This window comes from Homalodisca vitripennis, chromosome 2 (assembly GCF_021130785.1).
Source record: "Homalodisca vitripennis isolate AUS2020 chromosome 2, UT_GWSS_2.1, whole genome shotgun sequence".
NCBI classification, from domain to species: domain Eukaryota; kingdom Metazoa; phylum Arthropoda; class Insecta; order Hemiptera; family Cicadellidae; genus Homalodisca; species Homalodisca vitripennis.
The window spans coordinates 6,471,537-6,495,616 of record NC_060208.1 but is presented as its reverse complement, the minus strand read 5'-3'; the positions used below and the strand labels follow the sequence as shown (position 1 = coordinate 6,495,616).

General features: G+C 33.6%; 1 protein-coding gene and 1 long non-coding RNA gene across 4 annotated transcripts in view; both read right to left on the bottom strand.

Annotated features, from left to right (window-relative positions):
* The window catches only part of LOC124356157 (longitudinals lacking protein, isoforms F/I/K/T-like), a 288,925-nt gene that overhangs the window by 32,763 nt on the left and 232,082 nt on the right, over positions 1-24,080 (bottom strand). The gene's annotated exons all lie outside the window — the stretch shown is intronic.
* On the bottom strand, positions 14,874-21,673 carry LOC124356163. The gene is made up of 2 exons (XR_006921823.1): positions 19,025-21,673; positions 14,874-18,008 (listed from the first exon to the last, which is right to left on the bottom strand). It is a non-coding gene; the product is annotated as an uncharacterized LOC124356163 (long non-coding RNA).

Genomic DNA, 24,080 nt, shown 5'->3' with positions numbered 1-24,080 from the left:
AAGATGAATTTCCAAAATTGAAAAATCATACATTACTTTTTGATATTTGGTTGCAACAAAAGGAAATGTTTTGCAGGCAAAAATTGAGTAAAGAACCTAGCGATGCATCAAGACTAGGTAATTGGTGAAGGGGGACAGATTATAATATGTAACCGCTATAATAAATCACTAAATGGAAATGTTTTGCAGGCTATAAGTGAGTAAAGAACCTAGCGATGTACCAGGACTGGGTAATTGGTGAAGGGGGACTGATTATAATATGTAACCGCTATAATAAATCACTAAATGGAAATGTTTTGCAGGCTATAAGTGAGTAAAGAACCTAGCGATGTACCAGGACTGGGTAATTGGTGAAGGGGGACAGATTATAATATGTAACCGCTATAATAAATCACTAAATGGAAATGTTTTGCAGGCTATAAAGTGAGTAAAGAACCTAGCGATGCACCAAGACTGGGTAATTGGTGAAGGGGGACAGATTATAATATGTAACCGCTATAATAAATCACTAAATGGAAATGTTTTGCAGGCTATAAGTGAATAAAGAACCTAGCGATGTACCAAGACTGGGTAATTGGTGAAGGGGGACTGATTATAATATGTAACCGCTATAATAAATCACTAAATGGAAATGTTTTGCAGGCTATAACTGAATAAAGAACCTAGCGATGTACCAAGACTGGGTAATTGGTGAAGGGGGACAGATTATAATATGTAACCGCTATAATAAATCACTAAATGGAAATGTTTTGCAGGCTATAAGTGAGTAAAGAACCTAGCGATGTACCAAGACTGGGTAATTGGTGAAGGGGGACTGATTATAATATGTAACCGCTATAATAAATCACTAAATGGAAATGTTTTGCAGGCTATAAGTGAGTAAAGAACCTAGCGATGTACCAAGACTGGGTAATTGGTGAAGGGGGACAGATTATAATATGTAACCGCTATAATAAATCACTAAATGGAAATGTTTTGCAGGCTATAAGTGAGTAAAGAACCTAGCGATGCACCAAGACTGGGTAATTGGTGAAGGGGGACAGATTATAATATGTAACCGCTATAATAAATCACTAAATGGAAATGTTTTGCAGGCTATAAGTGAATAAAGAACCTAGCGATGTACCAAGACTGGGTAATTGGTGAAGGGGGACAGATTATAATATGTAACCGCTATAATAAATCACTAAATGGAAATGTTTTGCAGGCTATAAGTGAATAAAGAACCTAGCGATGTACCAAGACTGGGTAATTGGTGAAGGGGGACTGATTATAATATGTAACCGCTATAATAAATCACTAAATGGAAATGTTTTGCAGGCTATAAGTGAGTAAAGAACCTAGCGATGTACCAAGACTGGGTAATTGGTGAAGGGGGACTGATTATAATATGTAACCGCTATAATAAATCACTAAATGGAAATGTTTTGCAGGCTATAAGTGAGTAAAGAACCTAGCGATGTACCAAGACTGGGTAATTGGTGAAGGGGGACAGATTATAATATGTAACCGCTATAATAAATCACTAAATGGAAATGTTTTGCAGGCTATAAGTGAGTAAAGAACCTAGCGATGCACCAAGACTGGGTAATTGGTGAAGGGGGACTGATTATAATATGTAACCGCTATAATAAATCACTAAATGGAAATGTTTTGCAGGCTATAAGTGAATAAAGAACCTAGCGATGTACCAAGACTGGGTAATTGGTGAAGGGGGACTGATTATAATATGTAACCGCTATAATAAATCACTAAATGGAAATGTTTTGCAGGCTATAAGTGAATAAAGAACCTAGCGATGTACCAAGACTGGGTAATTGGTGAAGGGGGACTGATTATAATATGTAACCGCTATAATAAATCACTAAATGGAAATGTTTTGCAGGCTATAAGTGAATAAAGAACCTAGCGATGTACCAAGACTGGGTAATTGGTGAAGGGGGACTGATTATAATATGTAACCGCTATAATAAATCACTAAATGGAAATGTTTTGCAGGCTATAAGTGAGTAAAGAACCTAGCGATGTACCAAGACTGGGTAATTGGTGAAGGGGGACTGATTATAATATGTAACCGCTATAATAAATCACTAAATGGAAATGTTTTGCAGGCTATAAGTGAATAAAGAACCTAGCGATGTACCAAGACTGGGTAATTGGTGAAGGGGGACTGATTATAATATGTAACCGCTATAATAAATCACTGAATGGAAATGTTTTGCAGGCTATAAGTGAGTAAAGAACCTAGCGATGCACCAAGACTGGGTAATTGGTGAAGGGGGACTGATTATAATATGTAACCGCTATAATAAATCACTAAATGGAAATGTTTTGCAGGCTATAAGTGAGTAAAGAACCTAGCGATGCACCAAGACTGGGTAATTGGTGAAGGGGGACTGATTATAATATGTAACCGCTATAATAAATCACTAAATGGAAATGTTTTGCAGGCTATAAGTGAGTAAAGAACCTAGCGATGTACCAAGACTGGGTAATTGGTGAAGGGGGACTGATTATAATATGTTACCGCTATAATAAATCACTAAATGGAAATGTTTTGCAGGCTATAAGTGAGTAAAGAACCTAGCGATGTACCAAGACTGGGTAATTGGTGAAGGGGGACTGATTATAATATGTAACCGCTATAATAAATCACTAAATGGAAATGTTTTGCAGGCTATAAGTGAGTAAAGAACCTAGCGATGTACCAAGACTGGGTAATTGGTGAAGGGGGACTGATTATAATATGTAACCGCTATAATAAATCACTAAATGGAAATGTTTTGCAGGCTATAAGTGAGTAAAGAACCTAGCGATGTACCAAGACTGGGTAATTGGTGAAGGGGGACTGATTATAATATGTAACCGCTATAATAAATCACTAAATGGAAATGTTTTGCAGGCTATAAGTGAGTAAAGAACCTAGCGATGTACCAAGACTGGGTAATTGGTGAAGGGGGACTGATTATAATATGTAACCGCTATAATAAATCACTAAATGGAAATGTTTTGCAGGCTATAAGTGAGTAAAGAACCTAGCGATGTACCAAGACTGGGTAATTGGTGAAGGGGGACTGATTATAATATGTAACCGCTATAATAAATCACTAAATGGAAATGTTTTGCAGGCTATAAGTGAGTAAAGAACCTAGCGATGTACCAAGACTGGGTAATTGGTGAAGGGGGACTGATTATAATATGTAACCGCTATAATAAATCACTAAATGGAAATGTTTTGCAGGCTATAAGTGAGTAAAGAACCTAGCGATGTACCAAGACTGGGTAATTGGTGAAGGGGGACTGATTATAATATGTAACCGCTATAATAAATCACTAAATGGAAATGTTTTGCAGGCTATAAGTGAGTAAAGAACCTAGCGATGTACCAAGACTGGGTAATTGGTGAAGGGGGACTGATTATAATATGTTACCGCTATAATAAATCACTGAATGGAAATGTTTTGCAGGCTATAAGTGAGTAAAGAACCTAGCGATGTACCAAGACTGGGTAATTGGTGAAGGGGGACTGATTATAATATGTAACCGCTATAATAAATCACTAAATGGAAATGTTTTGCAGGCTATAAGTGAGTAAAGAACCTAGCGATGTACCAAGACTGGGTAATTGGTGAAGGGGGACTGATTATAATATGTAACCGCTATAATAAATCACTAAATGGAAATGTTTTGCAGGCTATAAGTGAGTAAAGAACCTAGCGATGTACCAAGACTGGGTAATTGGTGAAGGGGGACAGATTATAATATGTAACCGCTATAATAAATCACTAAATGGAAATGTTTTGCAGGCTATAAGTGAGTAAAGAACCTAGCGATGTACCAAGACTGGGTAATTGGTGAAGGGGGACTGATTATAATATGTAACCGCTATAATAAATCACTGAAATGGAAATGTTTTGCAGGCTATAAGTGAGTAAAGAACCTAGCGATGTACCAAGACTGGGTAATTGGTGAAGGGGGACAGATTATAATATGTAACCGCTATAATAAATCACTAAATGGAAATGTTTTGCAGGCTATAAGTGAGTAAAGAACCTAGCGATGTACCAAGACTGGGTAATTGGTGAAGGGGGACTGATTATAATATGTTACCGCTATAATAAATCACTAAATGGAAATGTTTTGCAGGCTATAAGTGAGTAAAGAACCTAGCGATGTACCAAGACTGGGTAATTGGTGAAGGGGGACTGATTATAATATGTTACCGCTATAATAAATCACTAAATGGAAATGTTTTGCAGGCTATAAGTGAATAAAGAACCTAGCGATGTACCAAGACTGGGTAATTGGTGAAGGGGGACAGATTATAATATGTAACCGCTATAATAAATCACTAAATGGAAATGTTTTGCAGGCTATAAGTGAGTAAAGAACCTAGCGATGTACCAAGACTGGGTAATTGGTGAAGGGGGACTGATTATAATATGTAACCGCTATAATAAATCACTGAATGGAAATGTTTTGCAGGCTATAAGTGAGTAAAGAACCTAGCGATGTACCAAGACTGGGTAATTGGTGAAGGGGGACTGATTATAATATGTAACCGCTATAATAAATCACTGAATGGAAATGTTTTGCAGGCTATAAGTGAGTAAAGAACCTAGCGATGTACCAAGACTGGGTAATTGGTGAAGGGGGACTGATTATAATATGTAACCGCTATAATAAATCACTAAATGGAAATGTTTTGCAGGCTATAAGTGAGTAAAGAACCTAGCGATGTACCAAGACTGGGTAATTGGTGAAGGGGGACTGATTATAATATGTAACCGCTATAATAAATCACTAAATGGAAATGTTTTGCAGGCTATAAGTGAGTAAAGAACCTAGCGATGTACCAAGACTGGGTAATTGGTGAAGGGGGACTGATTATAATATGTAACCGCTATAATAAATCACTAAATGGAAATGTTTTGCAGGCTATAAGTGAGTAAAGAACCTAGCGATGTACCAAGACTGGGTAATTGGTGAAGGGGGACTGATTATAATATGTAACCGCTATAATAAATCACTAAATGGAAATGTTTTGCAGGCTATAAGTGAGTAAAGAACCTAGCGATGTACCAAGACTGGGTAATTGGTGAAGGGGGACTGATTATAATATGTAACCGCTATAATAAATCACTAAATGGAAATGTTTTGCAGGCTATAAGTGAGTAAAGAACCTAGCGATGTACCAAGACTGGGTAATTGGTGAAGGGGGACTGATTATAATATGTAACCGCTATAATAAATCACTGAATGGAAATGTTTTGCAGGCTATAAGTGAGTAAAGAACCTAGCGATGTACCAAGACTGGGTAATTGGTGAAGGGGGACTGATTATAATATGTAACCGCTATAATAAATCACTAAATGGAAATGTTTTGCAGGCTATAAGTGAGTAAAGAACCTAGCGATGTACCAAGACTGGGTAATTGGTGAAGGGGGACTGATTATAATATGTAACCGCTATAATAAATCACTAAATGGAAATGTTTTGCAGGCTATAAGTGAGTAAAGAACCTAGCGATGTACCAAGACTGGGTAATTGGTGAAGGGGGACTGATTATAATATGTAACCGCTATAATAAATCACTAAATGGAAATGTTTTGCAGGCTATAAGTGAGTAAAGAACCTAGCGATGTACCAAGACTGGGTAATTGGTGAAGGGGGACTGATTATAATATGTAACCGCTATAATAAATCACTAAATGGAAATGTTTTGCAGGCTATAAGTGAGTAAAGAACCTAGCGATGTACCAAGACTGGGTAATTGGTGAAGGGGGACTGATTATAATATGTTACCGCTATAATAAATCACTAAATGGAAATGTTTTGCAGGCTATAAGTGAGTAAAGAACCTAGCGATGTACCAAGGACTGGGTAATTGGTGAAGGGGGACTGATTATAATATGTAACCGCTATAATAAATCACTAAATGGAAATGTTTTGCAGGCTATAAGTGAGTAAAGAACCTAGCGATGTACCAAGACTGGGTAATTGGTGAAGGGGGACAGATTATAATATGTAACCGCTATAATAAATCACTAAATGGAAATGTTTTGCAGGCTATAAGTGAGTAAAGAACCTAGCGATGTACCAAGACTGGGTAATTGGTGAAGGGGGACTGATTATAATATGTAACCGCTATAATAAATCACTGAATGGAAATGTTTTGCAGGCTATAAGTGAGTAAAGAACCTAGCGATGTACCAAGACTGGGTAATTGGTGAAGGGGGACTGATTATAATATGTAACCGCTATAATAAATCACTGAATGGAAATGTTTTGCAGGCTATAAGTGAATAAAGAACCTAGCGATGTACCAAGACTGGGTAATTGGTGAAGGGGGACTGATTATAATATGTAACCGCTATAATAAATCACTGAATGGAAATGTTTTGCAGGCTATAAGTGAGTAAAGAACCTAGCGATGTACCAAGACTGGGTAATTGGTGAAGGGGGACTGATTATAATATGTAACCGCTATAATAAATCACTGAATGGAAATGTTTTGCAGGTTATAAGTGAGTAAAGAACCTAGCGATGCACCAAGACTGGTAACTGGTGAAGGAAGGCTGATTATAGTATGTAACTACAGTAAACCACTGAATGGAAATGTTTTAGAGTGGCTAACAGATAGTTACTTTGCCAGAATTAGATAATACAGAAAGCTTTATTCATAAACATCAAGTTTAGAACAGGTGTCAAATACAAAATAATATAAATGAAAATCAATACAATATAACGGAAATAAATTGTCTTTAGTTCCTTGTAAGTTTTTAATAGTTATTGCGGCTATTTGCATGTTCAAGAAATTCACCGATTTTGTAAATTGATTTCTTCATAAGCCAGGAATACAGTTCTTTTTTTAGTTTTTTTTCTTTGGGAACAGAGCGGTCCTGTGAGCAGGTAAGTTGTAGTCAAGTCCATGTAATAGTTCGAGATGGGAACATTACTGTCTTGCCTGCATATGTATATGTTTCTTACTATTGCTTACTGTTACTTCTTCCTTCTTATGATATCTCCATCATTATCACTTTCTTTAGGTACTCAAGTCATATCATGTTTGTGTGCAGTAACAAACTGATAATGGGGGTTCACAAAATATCAGTAGTCCCACAAAATAAAACTTAAGTCCCAGTTACATTAATTATTTTTAGTTTGTAACGAATTTAGTTTTGTCGGAATTGAGAAAAATACGCTAATATCATACCAGAATGTATTGCACCAAGAGCTAGCCATTAATCGTACAATAAGAATGTAGTATATTAAACATAACTACAGAACAATAAACAATAGGTTTTTAACAGTAAACACTACTACACACTTCGCAAACAAAGTTAATGAACAACCAAAATCAATGTCTACAATGAAAAAACAAACTTTCATGGAATAATAACACAAAAACATCCTACATGCAAAAAAAAACAAACAAAAAAAAGATGCAAGCAAGAAACTGGGTACTCAAAAAATGCATTAGATCTTGAAATGGATTAATTAAAACGCAACAATAATCATTGTTTGACAGTTTAAATCTGTGGGAACTGAAGAAACTGGGTACTCAAAAAATGCATTACATCTTGAAATGGATTAATTAAAACGCAACAATAATCATTGTTTGACAGTTTAAATCTGTGGGAACTGAAGAAACTGGGTACTCAAAAAATGCATTACATCTTGAAATGGATTAATTAAAACGCAACAATAATCATTGTTTGACAGTTTAAATCTGTGGGAACTGAAGAAACTGGGTACTCAAAAAATGCATTACATCTTGAAATGGATTAATTAAAACGCAACAATAATCATTGTTTGACAGTTTAAATCTGTGGGAACTGAAGAAACTGGGTACTCAAAAAATGCATTACATCTTGAAATGGATTAATTAAAACGCAACAATAATCATTGTTTGACAGTTTAAATCTGTGGGAACTGAAGAAACTGGGTACTCAAAAAATGCATTACATCTTGAAATGGATTAATTAAAAACGCAACAATAATCATTGTTTGACAGTTTACATCTGTGGGAAGCAGGTAAGTTAGACTGATGAAGTTTGATATCGAGACACTTGCATTTCCAAACTCAAGACACTGGCATATCCAAATAGATATTTTGAGGACAATACAAACAAATGAATGATAAATTTAAAGGTTGAGTGAGGTGTATTTAGCCTTTTTATCGGCTTACTGTTCCAATATCAAGGATCAAAAATTAACAGATCAATGGAAGTCACAATTTACATGGAGTTTGAACCACTGAAGGTTGTCTTGGCTAAATGGAGATGCTGAAATCGTTTCAATGCCAAATACAATCGTTTAACCAACCACTTGTATCTGGATCCTTGTAATAGACTCCATGTCAAGTTGGTTGAGCAGAGATAAGATGTCACAGAAATCTCAATGACAGTATATGCCAGCCTAAAACTAACCTCAAAATCCGACCTCCAAGAAACCAGTACCAGTGATTCGTGTGAAACGGTTTCCAAACCGTTTTACTCTGTTCTCTGAACAGACTGGGACCTTCACACACCATGAGGTGGATGAAGAGTTTAGAGATGTGCTCATCTCTAGGCTTGTTGCTTTAATCTCTGAACAGAATGAGGCTTGATTCTCTTATACAATGCTCTGTCTGCCTAGGGAAGAGAGTTGGGGGTTAGGGAATCTTTCATTTGGATATGTGCATTGGCATTGTCTACTACAGACAGGAACCGCTTCTTTATACTTGTGATACATTATATAACATTTTATAATTTTATTACAATAATACCAAAACAGAGCAACATTTTTTTAAATGTTGAATAAATTAAACATTTCAAAAAAGATTATACAAAGTATGGTCACGGAAGTGGCCTTGATCACTTTGTGTTCAGGCTTAACATAAGATCTCAAGAAAAAATCAAAACAATTATTACAAATATATTGGGTACTAAATGTTTATATTTATTTATGTTTATATACCAAGTTGGTTGTATTTTTGATGCGTCAGTGCCGCAGATGAAAGACCGGTACATGCCTATCATGAATGGTGTGGAAGCATGGCCGCACAAATGAAGGGTTACGTAATCCACCAACCATTTTCTACAAATAGAGAATGTATATATGACTAACGACTAGCCGTATAAAAAAACATTCAGTTTAAATGAAGAGTCGCTGAACTCATTAAGTTTTATTTCACCCTCCATAAGTTTCCTCACTGAAGGAGGTTCCTGGTAATAAAAAAATAAACTATTTGTAGTCAAAACCGTACTGGTACTAGATTTTAAGAAATCGACAACTTGCAGTGTGAGATATTTAACCTTACTGTAATCTTCAGTGAGACGATGTTGAACTGAAACTGATATATAAATTCAATAATCGATTTCTAAATCTAGAATTGGGGGAGCTGTAACCTCACAGGGGTCTGGTGATATGGAAAACCTCCCAGAAGAGAAAGGAATTCGGAGGCTGTCCTCCTAGAAAATTTAGAAAATAAAAAGGTCTCAAAGCAGTATTTTTTATGCACTATCAAGGAACTTTACAAGATGTGACAAGTTTAACTTTTTACAACTTTTGTTCCACCTTAAACATTTATTTGTTTAGTTTCTATATTCAGAATAGTACATACATTTATTCAATTTCAAAATATGTCAATAGTATATTGTTAACTTTTAAGGTTTTGCCATTCTAGTTAAGTATCATAAATTATTAATGGTGCATTTATGAAAGAAATTATTTAAAATTCCTAACTTGCCTTCTATACAATATTTTGGTGGAGAGGGAAGTAATTGTTAAATCCATAAAAAAACTGTTCTCAGATTAATGTTATTACATATTTCCAAAGATTTGAAAATGCTCATCGGCAAAAAAGTGAGGGGCTAAACATTTCGGACAACCGGTTTGTAAATAAAGATTTGGTTACACAAACACAACGCTATAGAAATCTATTTGCTTAGAAATCTATAGACAAATAACTTGATAATATAATAAAAGTGATTTCAGTAAATGAGTTTTTAATGTGTTTATTATAAATTTACAGTATAAAAATTTAATTTGCTGATTTTTGTTTTGATTGTCTTAGTTTATCCAGATGGTAGAAAAATAAAGAGCTGGTTCGTAGAGAGTCTATTTTATATACCCTTCTCAGAAATCAAAAGAGAAAGATTCTTGAAACAAGGGCTCTAACAACAGTAAACCTCTCTCGAAATAGAGTCCTAAAAATTCCAATTTAAAGTTTATTTTTACATTGAAAGTCCCCAAGAGGGTATAGAAAAAGAAAACCACACAGTAAATAAACATTTATTACAGATGATTATTAAGATTGAGGGGGGTAACCATGTCCAACGAATCGGCTCTGAAGAAGAGGGTCCAAATCAATGTTGCATATTTCAGAATGATAATCTATGAAACATGTGCGCTTCTTGTTGAAACACAACGGTACACTGCACTCAGCACACATCCACTGTGTGCGCTTCTCTACAGGTGCGCACATCACGCACCTGCGTGCACTCGTCTGCTGAGGAAAGTGTCTCTTCGAGTCCATGCTGATAACTGCTGATAGAGCTTTTCCTCTTCGCTTCCACGTCCTGAGCACATGGCCGAGAGCAACGGCATTGTCTTTTTCTAAAATAACAATACAAACATTTCAGAGAATAACTTGGATAGCTCTTGTTATTATGCCATTGACAAACGTGAAACAAACGGTGAAGTTACAATGGATTCCCAACCAGTGCTATTTCAATTGTGCAAAATAAATACAGGTTGCTGCTATACATTGAGAGATTGTAGATTGTAAAAGTCAACACAAGTCCTTCAATGGTGAAATTACCAATGTAACTTACAAACTGCTTTGTTTCGATGGAATTTTCTGATTCCAAGGAACACTCAAGAAAAGATTTTAAAAAAGTTAAAATTACAAGCTACTTTTTAACTATGTAATTTTTAAACTGTACATTCAATTTGACGCAGGAACTCTGATTCAAGTTTAAAATAGATTTTTATGAAAATTGTATTTAAAGTGTATTAAAGTATTTGTTTATGAAGCAAAATTATATTGTGAGACATTTACTTATTTTTCTTAGGGAGAAACTAGTTTTCTTTTTAGCTTTATTCTGCCAGTCCCTAAAGGTTACATGTCTTATCGAGAATCTTACTAACCAAAATAAAGAGAGCTGCAGTACAAGATGCCAATTCTGACAAAGGTGCTTCATCCATAGACATGATTTAAATCTGAGATATCTAGAGTTTAGACTAAACATAACAAAACATTGTGACTCTAAATCCCACTGCTTGTAGCAGTTGTTGATAATACTGTAGCCAATGCGTTATTCACTGTATCATGGTCATATCTGTTGAATGTTCATGTCAACATGCTAGTCTGTGCAAGATCTTATGTGTATAGCTGATTGTGGCTGTGTCAGGACTAATGCTCTCTAAGATTTTGCAGTTGCTCTTCTTGCTTTGGTTGGTAGCTTTGTTACAACATGAAAACACCATCCAATGACAAGATTATGTAGAGCGACAACATTAGTCTCATAAAAACCAACCATCTTATCACCTCCTGCAACATGCAGTAACTAACATAGTTACCAACACACTCAATTATCAAAATTCCCTTGGGATAAAAACAATGTTTTATAATGTATTTTACCGTTCAAACTATTAGTTTGGAAAAATAATTTTAACTTCTACTGTTTGGAAAAAGAGGACAATATCTTCTCAGGGATGATTATGATTCCATTTTAAACTCACTGTTATCCATAGCTAGGGTGGGGAGAATAAATAGAGACTAAATAATATGACAATTAGTTTTTTCAGAGCAAGAACCTCCCTAGCCCAAAATTACAATTCTATTTATAGTGACTAAAGTAACAAATGGTTATGGAACATCATGAAATTGGTAGAAAATAAAATGTTAGTAACATGTAGTAAATTAAATTTTACCAGCACAAATCTGACACCTCTTATTCAGCTGAAGAAGAAATAAAACTGAAGTCCCAAGGTTGGGTGTTTACATATTGATTTTACAAACTCTCAATGTTTTTTCTACATTTTGACTCAATTTTAATAAAAAAAAACTTATAATGATTATTATCATAGAAATCCAAGACATTAGAATTTCTTTATTATATCATAAAATACAAATGGTCACAATTATTTGAGACCACTTAAATAATTTTTGAACACAGGTACATTTTTGTGGGTGGAAAAAAAATTTTGTAGATTTTCTTGAAGAACAAGTATTAAAACGCAATGTAACGAACAAATCAGTACAGTGATAAACTTGTTTGCTTATACATATATAAATGTTTATCCAGCAAGCGTCTTTTCAAGTTAATAACTTTTTTCAATCATGTTACACTTGTCAAATTTTTAACACAATTTGTAAATATTTTCATACAGAAACAACTTTTTTATACTCATTTACATAAATAGAAAATACAATCTCAAGGAATAATAACAAGAGATTATAAGAAAAAAGTTTTTATAATGTGAACATTTTAATCAAATTTTTTATGGCTGGAACGTCTGCGAATGATAAACCTTGAAGCAGTCTCTACGATTGATGTGGCAGAGAGGCACCTCGCAGACCTTGCACATCCAGCGAGTTCTGCGCTGCGCCACGCAGACCACGCAACGCCGACAGCTTGTCTGCTCAGGATCGTGGCCCTCTTCAGACATGCGCACCTCGTCCGGCACACACTTGCGGCGCTTCCTCGTCAAGTCAAACGCCAGCTGCCCAGAAGACATTTTCGTCATGTATGTAAGACCTTGTGACAAGGACATCCCGTTATTGGACAAAACTACAATACAAATCCTAGTCCAGAACACCTGTTCACAAAGTAATATTTATTATTCCATAAATAACCTGTTAAAGATTATATTATTTTATTAAAGTATACAAATTTTCCTCCAAGGAAACATTAACTTCAGAACCTTTCAAAAGTTAAGGTAGTGGGTATGCTGATAAATTAATTTATATGCATGAAGGTTTGGCATCAATTTGTTCAAAAAGCATTTTGGAATTGAAGTTAAATACTAAGATGGTGCAATTGAATTTTAGTTTGGCAAATATTTTGCAAGTTAAATTTATAGCCCTTTAAGATAATTTCCCTGTATACAGAAAAAGCAGATTAAAATAAATTATTGAACATGAACTTATAGGCACTTAAAGTATGAAATAAAGTTTTTTAATCAAGCTCATACAAAAAAGTAAATTTTTTACAGTTGGTACATGAGATATATTTTCAGGAAGTGGCATTTTTCCTTTACACAAAATTTAATTTCGCTAAGAAAACTAAAAATTAAAAAAAAAATATGTTACTTTCTACAGTTATACATTTCTCTTTAATTGTATTCATGGAAGTTATCTTAAAGGGGTATCTATGAATATAACATTAAAATAATATTTTCCAAACAATCAATTACACCACCTGAAAGTGTCCCTGAGGTGTTGGAAATAATGACTGCAGAGTTAGATCAGATTTATTCAAGATTCAAACAGTCTTTATTCGTGAAATGCACATCATGTACAAGAATAGTGTCAAGTAAAACATAATAAGAATACTGTCAAATAAAAACACAAAGTTGCTGTAATACCTTTAAATTAATTATATAAAGATAACAACAAAGTATAAATATACTGCATATATATATATATATATATATATATATATATATATATATGTGTGTGTGTGTGTATATAAACCCGTTACCTCCCAATTTACCTTCTTTCCAAAAATTCCTCAAATGAATAAAGTGCTAGGTTTAGCAGATAAGATTTTAATTTCATTTTCTTTTTTTTAAGTTTTGTTCTTTACTTATCTCTCTTGGTAGGTTTTTAAAGAACTTATGTCCTATAAAATCAGTTTTCTTTATGAAAAAATCAAGATTATGTTGTAGGACATTTCTATTATGCCTTGTGTTGTATTGTTGACTATTAACTGGAATTGGAGTGTTGTTTTCTTCTTGTTTCACATAAATAATGGTTTCATAAATATATAAACTGTATATTGTTAAAATCCATTTTTGTAAATAATTTCTTAACGGAGTCAGTCTTTTTAAGTCTAAGGATAATCCGTAGAACTCTCTTTTGTTGGACTAGTAATTTATCCAGATTCTTTTTTGTTGTTGCGCCATATATGTTTATTCCATATGATAAGTGTGAATGCACTAGAGAAAAATATACGGATCGTAAAGTTTGTAAACTGCAAACCCTTGACAATTGTCTCAGTGCATAAATAAGGGAAGACATTTTATGAATAATATGGTCAACATGTTAATTTAGGAAAGGTTGTCATCAATTAAAAATCTTAAAAATTTGGTGTATTCTCAAACATTTATCTAAAACAAAATGAAAGATTTGTTATAACACGGGTTTACTTGTGTTTATAAAAAATATGTAAGAAAACAGTACAATTCAGGTTAATCATCTAAGGTTACAGTAACTAAATGGTTGACTTAGAAGTCTCACAACGCTACATGGAGTCTAAACCACACAGATTATAATTTGTGTTATATTTTCAAGTTGTTGAAATCCAGTCTCCTATGCCAAATATATTAGAAATAGTTTGTCTGTTATAATTCTAACCTCAAAACCCAACCTCAGGGTAGCGTATATGCCCATGTAACCAGTCCGTCATTTGAAAAGCTCAATTAATTTTATTCGTCATATGTCATTCGTCACAAATTTACAATCATTGAAGCTGTACCCCTGCCAGCATGACATGTGAAATGTCATATCAATATAAAAAAAACAATGTCATATAGTAAAATAAGCACAAAGCTGAACACACATTTAAATTCAACATAGCAATTTAACTAGTCAAAACCATACAAGACTAGAACATTTTGTTTTTTCAATATGAGATGAACAGAAAGGAAAACAAGAAAAGGTAATTTTAACAACTTTTTATTGATTAAATTTTAACAGCAACAATAGAAAATAATTATTCACACTAGAATTAGAATTTTCCAATGTCAGGTGCTTAAGATGGTTTTAAGTTTAAAACAGATATGTAATATTTGGGAAACTGTGGTCAAAAGCTCTTAAATTGGTAAAAAATCATTACTGAGAAACTTGAGAACAACAATAGCCTAATATCTTTCATCAGAAAAAATAAGGTTATATGGCATGATGTGATGTACCATAATCTATACATATCTAACCATATCACATAGTTTTGATAGTTTTAAGACCGTTAATGAATAAGAACACTTATTTCACTTCTGGTGTTGATGCTCATTAAAACACACAATATCACATGTGGCAGTGACTAGAATTGATAATGATAAAACAACTAATTCTATGGTAAAGTTTTCAATATAAACTACTAGTACAATGGTAAGATCATATTAAATACTATTGCGATGGCATTATTGTTATAATGCTCTTTGATATCCTTTTGACTCAGTCTTTATTGATTTGAACATCTGATACAAAACCTGAATGATTATTTACTTAGAGTTAATATTGGCTTAAATAGAGTTATAGTAACCTAAATTAAATATAACATTTTTAGTTTTTGATATAAATAATTGAATTATTATCATGTTACTCTGGATGATAATTGGCTGAGCATTGGTGAAGCCTATCACTTGAGGAACTAGAAAATGTATTTCTGTACGTCTGTCTATCTGTCCGCTTGATATCTTGAGACCTACCTGACTTGAAATGCTGCACGAAGCTTCATTTCAATATAAGCAACAACAAGATGAATGTCATTTGGCTGAACTTTAACACACATTTTTACATTGGTCTTATGGGGGTAATCATGAAGGCAATGAGAAAACATTGAAAACATAATAAAGTAAAATTACACATATATAAAAACATTCCTTTCTTAAACATAACAATATACAATAAGAAAAATCACACATAGATAAATATTTACATAACTACCAAAATGTTTTACTTAATTCTATTTTTAAAACTTAACTAACAATATTCAAATTTAAAAACATACTCTTTGGTAACAAAAGTAAATTGGTAACACAAAGTTTATAGGCAGATGGTAACTATTGGAGTATATTTTTATCTAAAGTGTGCTAGGATACCACTATAATACTTAAGGTAACTAGTACTACAGTAGTTTTAGTCATATTCAACAATACTTAGGAGCAGTTTCCTGCACACCCGATATGACATACATACATTTATTACAGATGGTATACATCTGTATTTATGTTTTCCTTTCTAGAACATTGTGCACAGTTTGTGTATTGTGTGACATTTGTAGAATGTGTTCAGTTTAAATTGTATTGCAGTTGAGCTTAATCTTGTTTTTTCATAGAAATATTTAAGAAAATAACATTATAAAACCTCTACATTACATGAGAATGTCTTCTACGGCCGATAAAGGCTATTGGACTTTATTACCATGATATAATAAATAAAATCTTTACTGTACCGTATACTTTTCTTTCACTCGACCTATAAAACCATTTACAAAATCAAGTTTAACTAAATTATTCAGAAGAAATCCGAACAATACACATTCATACTTTGTTTAAACTCATTACTTGTGTGTGTTTACGTGAGTATAGGACACCGGACTGGACGACTATCTCCATCGCTATCTAGGGAAACAGTTCTGCTATTGTATTTATTTGTGCGTAGTACTGAAATATTTTAAATTGTACGTATCATAAACTTCCAATTTACAAAAACTTATTCTCCATGGTAAATTTATTTCAAATTTCCCAAAGTGACAACCATGTTTTGCTCATAATATGATATTCAAATGAGGGCTCAGTATAAGAATTAAGCGTAGTAGTTTTCTACAATTCTAAAGCCCTTTTTAATTTGTGAGGAAATTTTAAAAAGACATTTTTTTTTATATAGTAGTTATGAAGAGGGGTACATTGAAACGGTAGTGGTATGTAACTGTTTGGATAAATTTCAGCTCACCAAAAAAAACTCCAAGCAGTGGATACGAGTAATTTAGATATTACAGCCACACCAGATACAAGTGTTGTAATATATGGTATTCAAAAATTTTAATGAAACAGAAAATCTTATAAAAGTACATAGTATAAAGTATGAAAATCATTGACTAATTAAACGTGATTAGATAATTGTTTATAAATAATTACATGAAACTTTACAAATATTAAAGCCTTATTATGGTGAGTCACAAATATTGTAAATTTGTAAAGGGAGATGCCAAGGAAGCTCAGATATAATTGTACTGCCATGGGTCTCGTAAGCCAGCAAACATAAATATTGGTCCAGATGTCAAGTAAGCGTTGCCTTCAGCCTAGTCTGCATTTATGATGACATTTTGAATTTTTTAAACCTTTGTCCCACATCTTACATTTTTTACAGTTCATACCATTCAAAAATGCAATAAAACAGAAATGGTCTGAGCTCTGGATTGGCGATGTTGAGTGGAAAAAGAATGGATAATAGAAAAAAATTTAAAAAAGAGGATAATAAACAGCTCAATAATAAAAATAAGAATGTCAAATCTATAAAATTACTCTCCCGATTATGATTACCCTCATCCTATCATGTACACCAAAACTCAAATCATTTAGATAAAGTAATCTTTCCCCAAAAATTATAATTAATTACTATTTTTAGTTTTTTATAGTAACAGATGACTTATAGAAAAGGCAGTATTTAGCAAAGTATCAACTTCATTATAACTTTGTATACCTGGAAAACTGCATCAACATTTTTCTGCAAATGGCTACTGCAAAAATACCGATGCATCCAGAATATACATAGCTGATAGAGAATTTGCTCATAGGACGCCAGAAGTAAGACAACTGAGTTCATTCCTTCGCCTCAGCCATATGGAACTCTTTGAAACAATCCCTTCTGACGTTGAAGCAGAGTGGAACATCACATACTGAACATCGCCAGCGCGTTCTGCGCTCCCTTGTGCACAGGATACACCTGCGCTTGCTCGTTGCCACCGGCACATGGCCTCCTTGATGTAATCTCACCCTGTCCGGTATATACCGCCGCTTCTTGTGCATCGCGTACGTAACCTGTGGTATCAGCATGTCATCGATGACCGAGCCTGCAACACCAAACTTGTCATCAACATTAACTAGGATTTTCAACATTACTTTCCCTGCAGCTAGATTTGAATATACCATAATTTGTACAATTAGAAAAAGGCAGGGGCTTAAAATAAAATCCTTGATGAATACCATAAGTTTGTTTTTTGTTTTCGGTTTTCAATCACAAACCATAATTTTTCTACCAAACAACCAGTTTTACACACCCAGCTCTACATTATGATTGCAGAAGTTTAAATTTCAAAATACACAAACGGTGTAGAACTACATTAATAACAGTGTAAATAATAAAAGCCTAGATTGTCGGGTTAAGAACAGATTGTTAGAGCTTTTTTTACTTTTGTATGACAAGATTACTAAAGATTATTGTTAAAACGTTGAAGCTTAAATACTCTCTTGAGTAGCAGCATTCAAATATTTTTCTGTATTTTGTAATCACTATAAATTAACTTTAATTACTGTAATTTATAAGTGTAAATCTAACCTATCATATCTTTTAAAACTAATATAACATAAACCAATAATTCTCAACTCAACCATCGATACATAAATTTCAAAAGGCTGCGTGAGTATAATAACCCAAAATGTTTTGTATAATTAGCAAACATCTCAGGAGAATGGAACTGTAGATATATTATACAAGTCCTATATTTTTACATGTTATAAAATAAACAAATCTCAGGTTGTTTTAGAACAGTCTATTTCTTAAGAAAAACACACACTGTACAAGAAAAATAGGTTAATGTATTTGATAAACAACTTTTCTACAAAGTAATAAACATTGTTCAGTCATTTCAGACCAAATAGAACGTTTATAACCTCCTTTTATGTTTTTCTTAATTTGAAATAACACAACTTACTTTAACAAACACAATTTTTGGCTACAAATATCTCTTTGTAATCATATAAAATCCCAAAGTGATGGATTAAAATCGCCATATTAAAAAACTCAAAACATTTTATTTACGAGTTCACGATGAGAATTTCGGACATGTTTGAACAGGTTTGAGCGTACTTTGGATCGGTAAGGACACTTGGGGCAAAGCCACTTCGGAGGTTTCCCACACTCGTTCAGGACGTGCGCTCGCAGTGAACACTTCCACTTGTAGTCTCTGCCACACTGAACACACTGGAACGGCCTCTCAGAGTCAGCACTGGGCCTCCATTGAACGTCTGCAAGAGAAGTGAAAACGATTGTTTGTCGTCAAAATTAGCTCAATTGACTTATTATATAAATTTTCATTCTTTTTATTATTTTGTTTGCCATCCACATTTTTGTGGGGAATAATTATTCTGTTAATTTAATAACCCTATAATTGGTAGAATAGGGTCTGGTTCTGTGTCTGTTTGATTTGTCACAAATAAAATAACAATACATATGATAAAATTTATTCAGATTTTAAGCTATTCCTTTTTTTAAATCAATATGTTGATACATTTTTTACTTGCAGTTATGCTTAAAATGGATTAATAGACTTAGTATTTTACACAAGGTATGGCTGACAAGGTTCTAGTGTCCACTGTTATTACACAAATTACAAGGTTGCACCCTCTGAAAACAAACTTAAAAGTTACTCTGGGCCATAACATTTTTATTTAAAAACCACAATTCTATAAAGAAATATAAAAACTATTCATTGATAGTTCCACTGATTGTGAAGAGAAGAACTAAAGCTTGTGAAAAATCACAAAATTCTAATCATATTTTATTGTCATGGAGCATGGAAATGGCACAGGATGTCTTCATACATTATTGCCACTAATACGAGTTATTGTCAAAAATAATAGTAGTGGCAATAATGTTTCAAGACTTTATACAGTCAATCAAGATTTTGGGCGACACCCTGTTTGACACCAAATAAATTATGAATGACCTCAGGTATACCAGGCTTATTTTTTTACTTTGATGATGCTAGGAAAAATTTCACAACTTATTTCCCTTAGCAAGGTCCATTAAAGACCGTGAGGAACCAGATACAGAATAATACTGAGGTAAGGAACATTCGATGTCCATCTCAGGGTTTCATGTCACACTGTTGGAGATCATGTGGAACTTGCCCTAGAATACTGATAAAGAATTAAGAGCAGTGTTATACCAATAATCATGAGTGCCTAAGAGTGTATTTATGGATAATTTGGTGTTCATTTCAGTTTCAATGGAAACTCTATTGGAGGCTATTTGAAACCGGTTCTGAAGCAGCAAAATACATTTTGAGGGTACAATTTTCTCCCGATGACTATAACTTACCTCAGTTGTGCTAGGGAGAGATCCTCACAGTTCATGCCAGCATTCCAGGTAATACTCCTGGAGATCTTCAAAACCTTTCCTGGAGCACTCTGGAGACAAGAGATTGCCCAGATGGATCTTTCTTTCTGCCATGTGTATAAATGACTAGTTCATGTCCTAGATTCTCATGATATTCCTGATAAGGGCAGCATGAATGATGTTATGGAGTAGGAAGACTTGATGAGTTGCAGGAAGGTGTCCCTAATGACAATGACTTACCTATGAGATGCTATGAAAAATTTGCTGTTCATGACATTGTCCTGTTGGTCTTATTGTGGAGTCAGAGTAGAGGGCAGAAATTGTGATGTCTCCAGATGAACATGACACAGTTATATTTAGGAACATTTTCCTGTTCCTGTTCAGAGTTCCAGATAATGCCTTTGATGGAGGCTGCATAAAACCTGCTGTGAAGCAGCAACATAATTAGTACTTTAGATCTGGATTCGTAGATTTTCTACAAGACATAGGAGAAATTGCTAAACATTTTATAAATATATCAAAATAGGCCTTCCTGTTCAGTTGGAAGATGTAGGTAATAGCCGAAATATTATTAATTTATTTTCATGGGATTTACTATCCACCCCCCTTGTTTATAACAAAAAGTTTAGAAAATGTAACTAGCATTCCAGAACTATTTAGGATTTTTTTCTATGGATTCATAAATAATGAAGTTAGTTATGAATTGTTTCCAAGTTTAAACCGCTGCCACGATGGAATGAAATAGCGTACCAAGCTGGACAACGAACGTAGTCAAGATATTTGTAAGATCAATTTTGTACCCAGTTTCAACTTGTTTAAGCATTCTTATCGCAGTTCTGTGATAGAAAAATTGTTATAGGATGTACATGTAATCAATGTCTCAAAAATTGTTCAAGATACAAAAAAATGTTAATTAATACAATGTGTACCAAGTTAGACAAGATATTTATAAGATCAATTTTGTACCCAGTTTCAACTTGTTTAAGCATTCTTATCGCAGTTCTGTGATAGAAAAATTGTTATAGGATGTACATGTAATCAATGTCTCAAAAATTGTTCAAGATACAAAAAAATGTTAATTAATACAATGTGTACCAAGTTAGACAAGATATTTATAAGATCAATTCTTATAATATTTCAACATGTTGACCTTTTTTGGGGCAGTTAAGGTTTCCACAAGCCGCGTTATATAGCATATATGTACAACATTTTGAATAGAATGTTGTTTTAGACTCTGAGGATCTACGTAGTTTGGTGATGTTTTTGATAAGTGCTTCCTTAGGACAATTGCAATAGACTCATTTGTGTCCTTGGATGTCAGAAAGGTATATACATGTTTTATATAAGTAAAGTATATACAGGGTGTCCAGCAGGCCAAAACTAACAAATAATGCAATATAACAGGAGCCCTATTTCACTTCGTTTAGCGTCTGTCTGTCTGTGTTCATTAGTTTTTCTTCATTTAAAACACCTGATTTGGTTTCTGATTGTTGGTCAGCTGTTTTCATGTAATATTATGCTATTGTTATTTTAAGAGCATTGTGAATAGTTTGTTTCTTTTTTATTTGTGTGTGTGTAACACATTGATTACTGTAAATGGAACAAAATGATAGTAATTTTTTTTAGGTTATAATAATTGTTCAGTATTTTAATAAAGAACCTTAAAAAGTTTATTCGTAAAAATCCACTACATTGTTGTATGGACTTGCAATGCATGGATTTAACCTGTTTTTACGTTTGGTGCTGTAAATCAGTTATTTGTTATTCAATCTTTTTGAAACAAAAATTGTTGAATTGGTAATAAAATATGCTAAAAAAAGTTATCCTAGTGAATTTGTTGTCAAAGTAGCCGTTTCAAAGCTAATACAATTTGAAAATTTTGAACGGCCGCCATTTTGAAATGCAATGAGATATTTGTTTTATTTTTTTCACTGAAAAGGACCAACACTAGGTTAACATAACTGTTAAGTTCGAATTCTGTATCTTAAGTGGTTTTTGAGTAGTAATTTTTTTCCCAAAAAACACATACAGACAGACAGACGCTAAACGAAGTGAAATAGGGCACCTGTTATATTGCATTATTTGTTAGTTTTGGCCTGCTGAACAATGTGGCAAAGTTTGTTCTAATGGTTGCTGGACACCCTGTATATAAATAATATATATACAGGGTGTATATTATGTCTGGAAACACCAAATATATCTTTAACAATTTAAATATAATTTGAAACCTCTTACAATCGTGATAGAGATTGGGCATCTACTTTTTGGAACAATGTTTTGTTATGTCACACCAACGGGGGACGTCCTCGAGGGTATCGTGAATATTCTTAATGGAAGCCTATACCTTGTGATACATAATTTTTAAAGGTAATAGCTTACTGAATTGAATGCCACAAACCGCATCTCAAAGGAATTATTCTATCAGAAAATAGAGCATTTTTTAGTATTGAAAATTTACTGATGTTCAACAATGTAATTTTAACATGGTTCTTGCCACAAAATGTGTTACACTAATTTTTTAGCATTTTTTAAATGTTCAATTAAAATAAAATAAACAATTTATTTTTAAGCTGGTTTCATTAGTACAAATTTACCAGTTTTTATTACAATGAATAAAAACTTATGAGTCACTTTCTCTGATTACTTATGAATCTGTACTTGGTGTTTTCCAGTCAGCAGGAAGGTTTAAAGAGACAAAGGTCACTAGCCTATGAGAAACATTATTGTGTTATTAATCATCTGGTCATACAGGTTTCAGTTTGTTGAGCATGGAGCTTTCACTAGACAGGTCTAAGCTTGGGAATTACGAATGGACAAAGGTCATATCATTCTGTCGAGTTAATCAGTGTCTCTGAAGCATTGCTGTCAACAAGTTATCTAATTACAGTAGTTCAGTTTTTATTTGGCATTTTAATGGAATTGTCTGAAAGAGGGACGAATTACTCTGTTGATTGATGCGAGGATATGGCGATCGTCAAAGATCTTTTATCGGAAAGTTTGTAATTTGTTTAATGACACTTTCCCAGAAAGGAAATCCCATAAGTGTTTCAACAATATCAAAAACTATTGAGCGTTTTGAAATGACAGGGAGTGTACGTAATCGGCCAAAGTCGGGTAGGATACAATCTGCAACGATGAAGAACATGCACTAGATGTTTTGCAAACATTTATTGAAGACCCCACATACATCGCTCAAAAAGCTGCACAGCAACATGATATGCACCCTATGTCTGTGAGCAAGATTTTGAAAATTAATAAATACAAAACCATTTAAAGTTCATTTAGTCCAACAGTTAAGTGAGGATGATTACGACAGAAGATTTGAGTTTTGTGAACTTGTGATGCGCAAATGTGATGACAATAGAGGATTTTCTGACCAACATACTATTTTCTGATGAGGGCAACTTTTTTCCTAAATGGCAATGTTAACAGGCACAATTGCCGTTTACTGGGCTAGTGAAAACCCACATTGGATTACTGAGTCCCATTCACAGCAACCACAAAAACTGAACGTATGGTGTGGAATTTTAGGTAACAAAATTGTTGGACCCTTTTTCATCAATGGAAATTTAAATTGCCGAACTTTACTACAATATGCTCCAAAATGAAATAATCCCAGCTATTCAAATTGCATCAGGAGAATACTTTGATAATGTATGGTTTCAGCAGGATGGTGCTCCACCCCATTATGGGAGACAGGTAAGAGAGTATTTGGATTTAAGGTTTCCTCATAAATGGATTGGCCGAAAAAGAGGGAGAAATCGAATGGCCTCCAAGATCTCCGGATTTGTCACCAATCGATTAT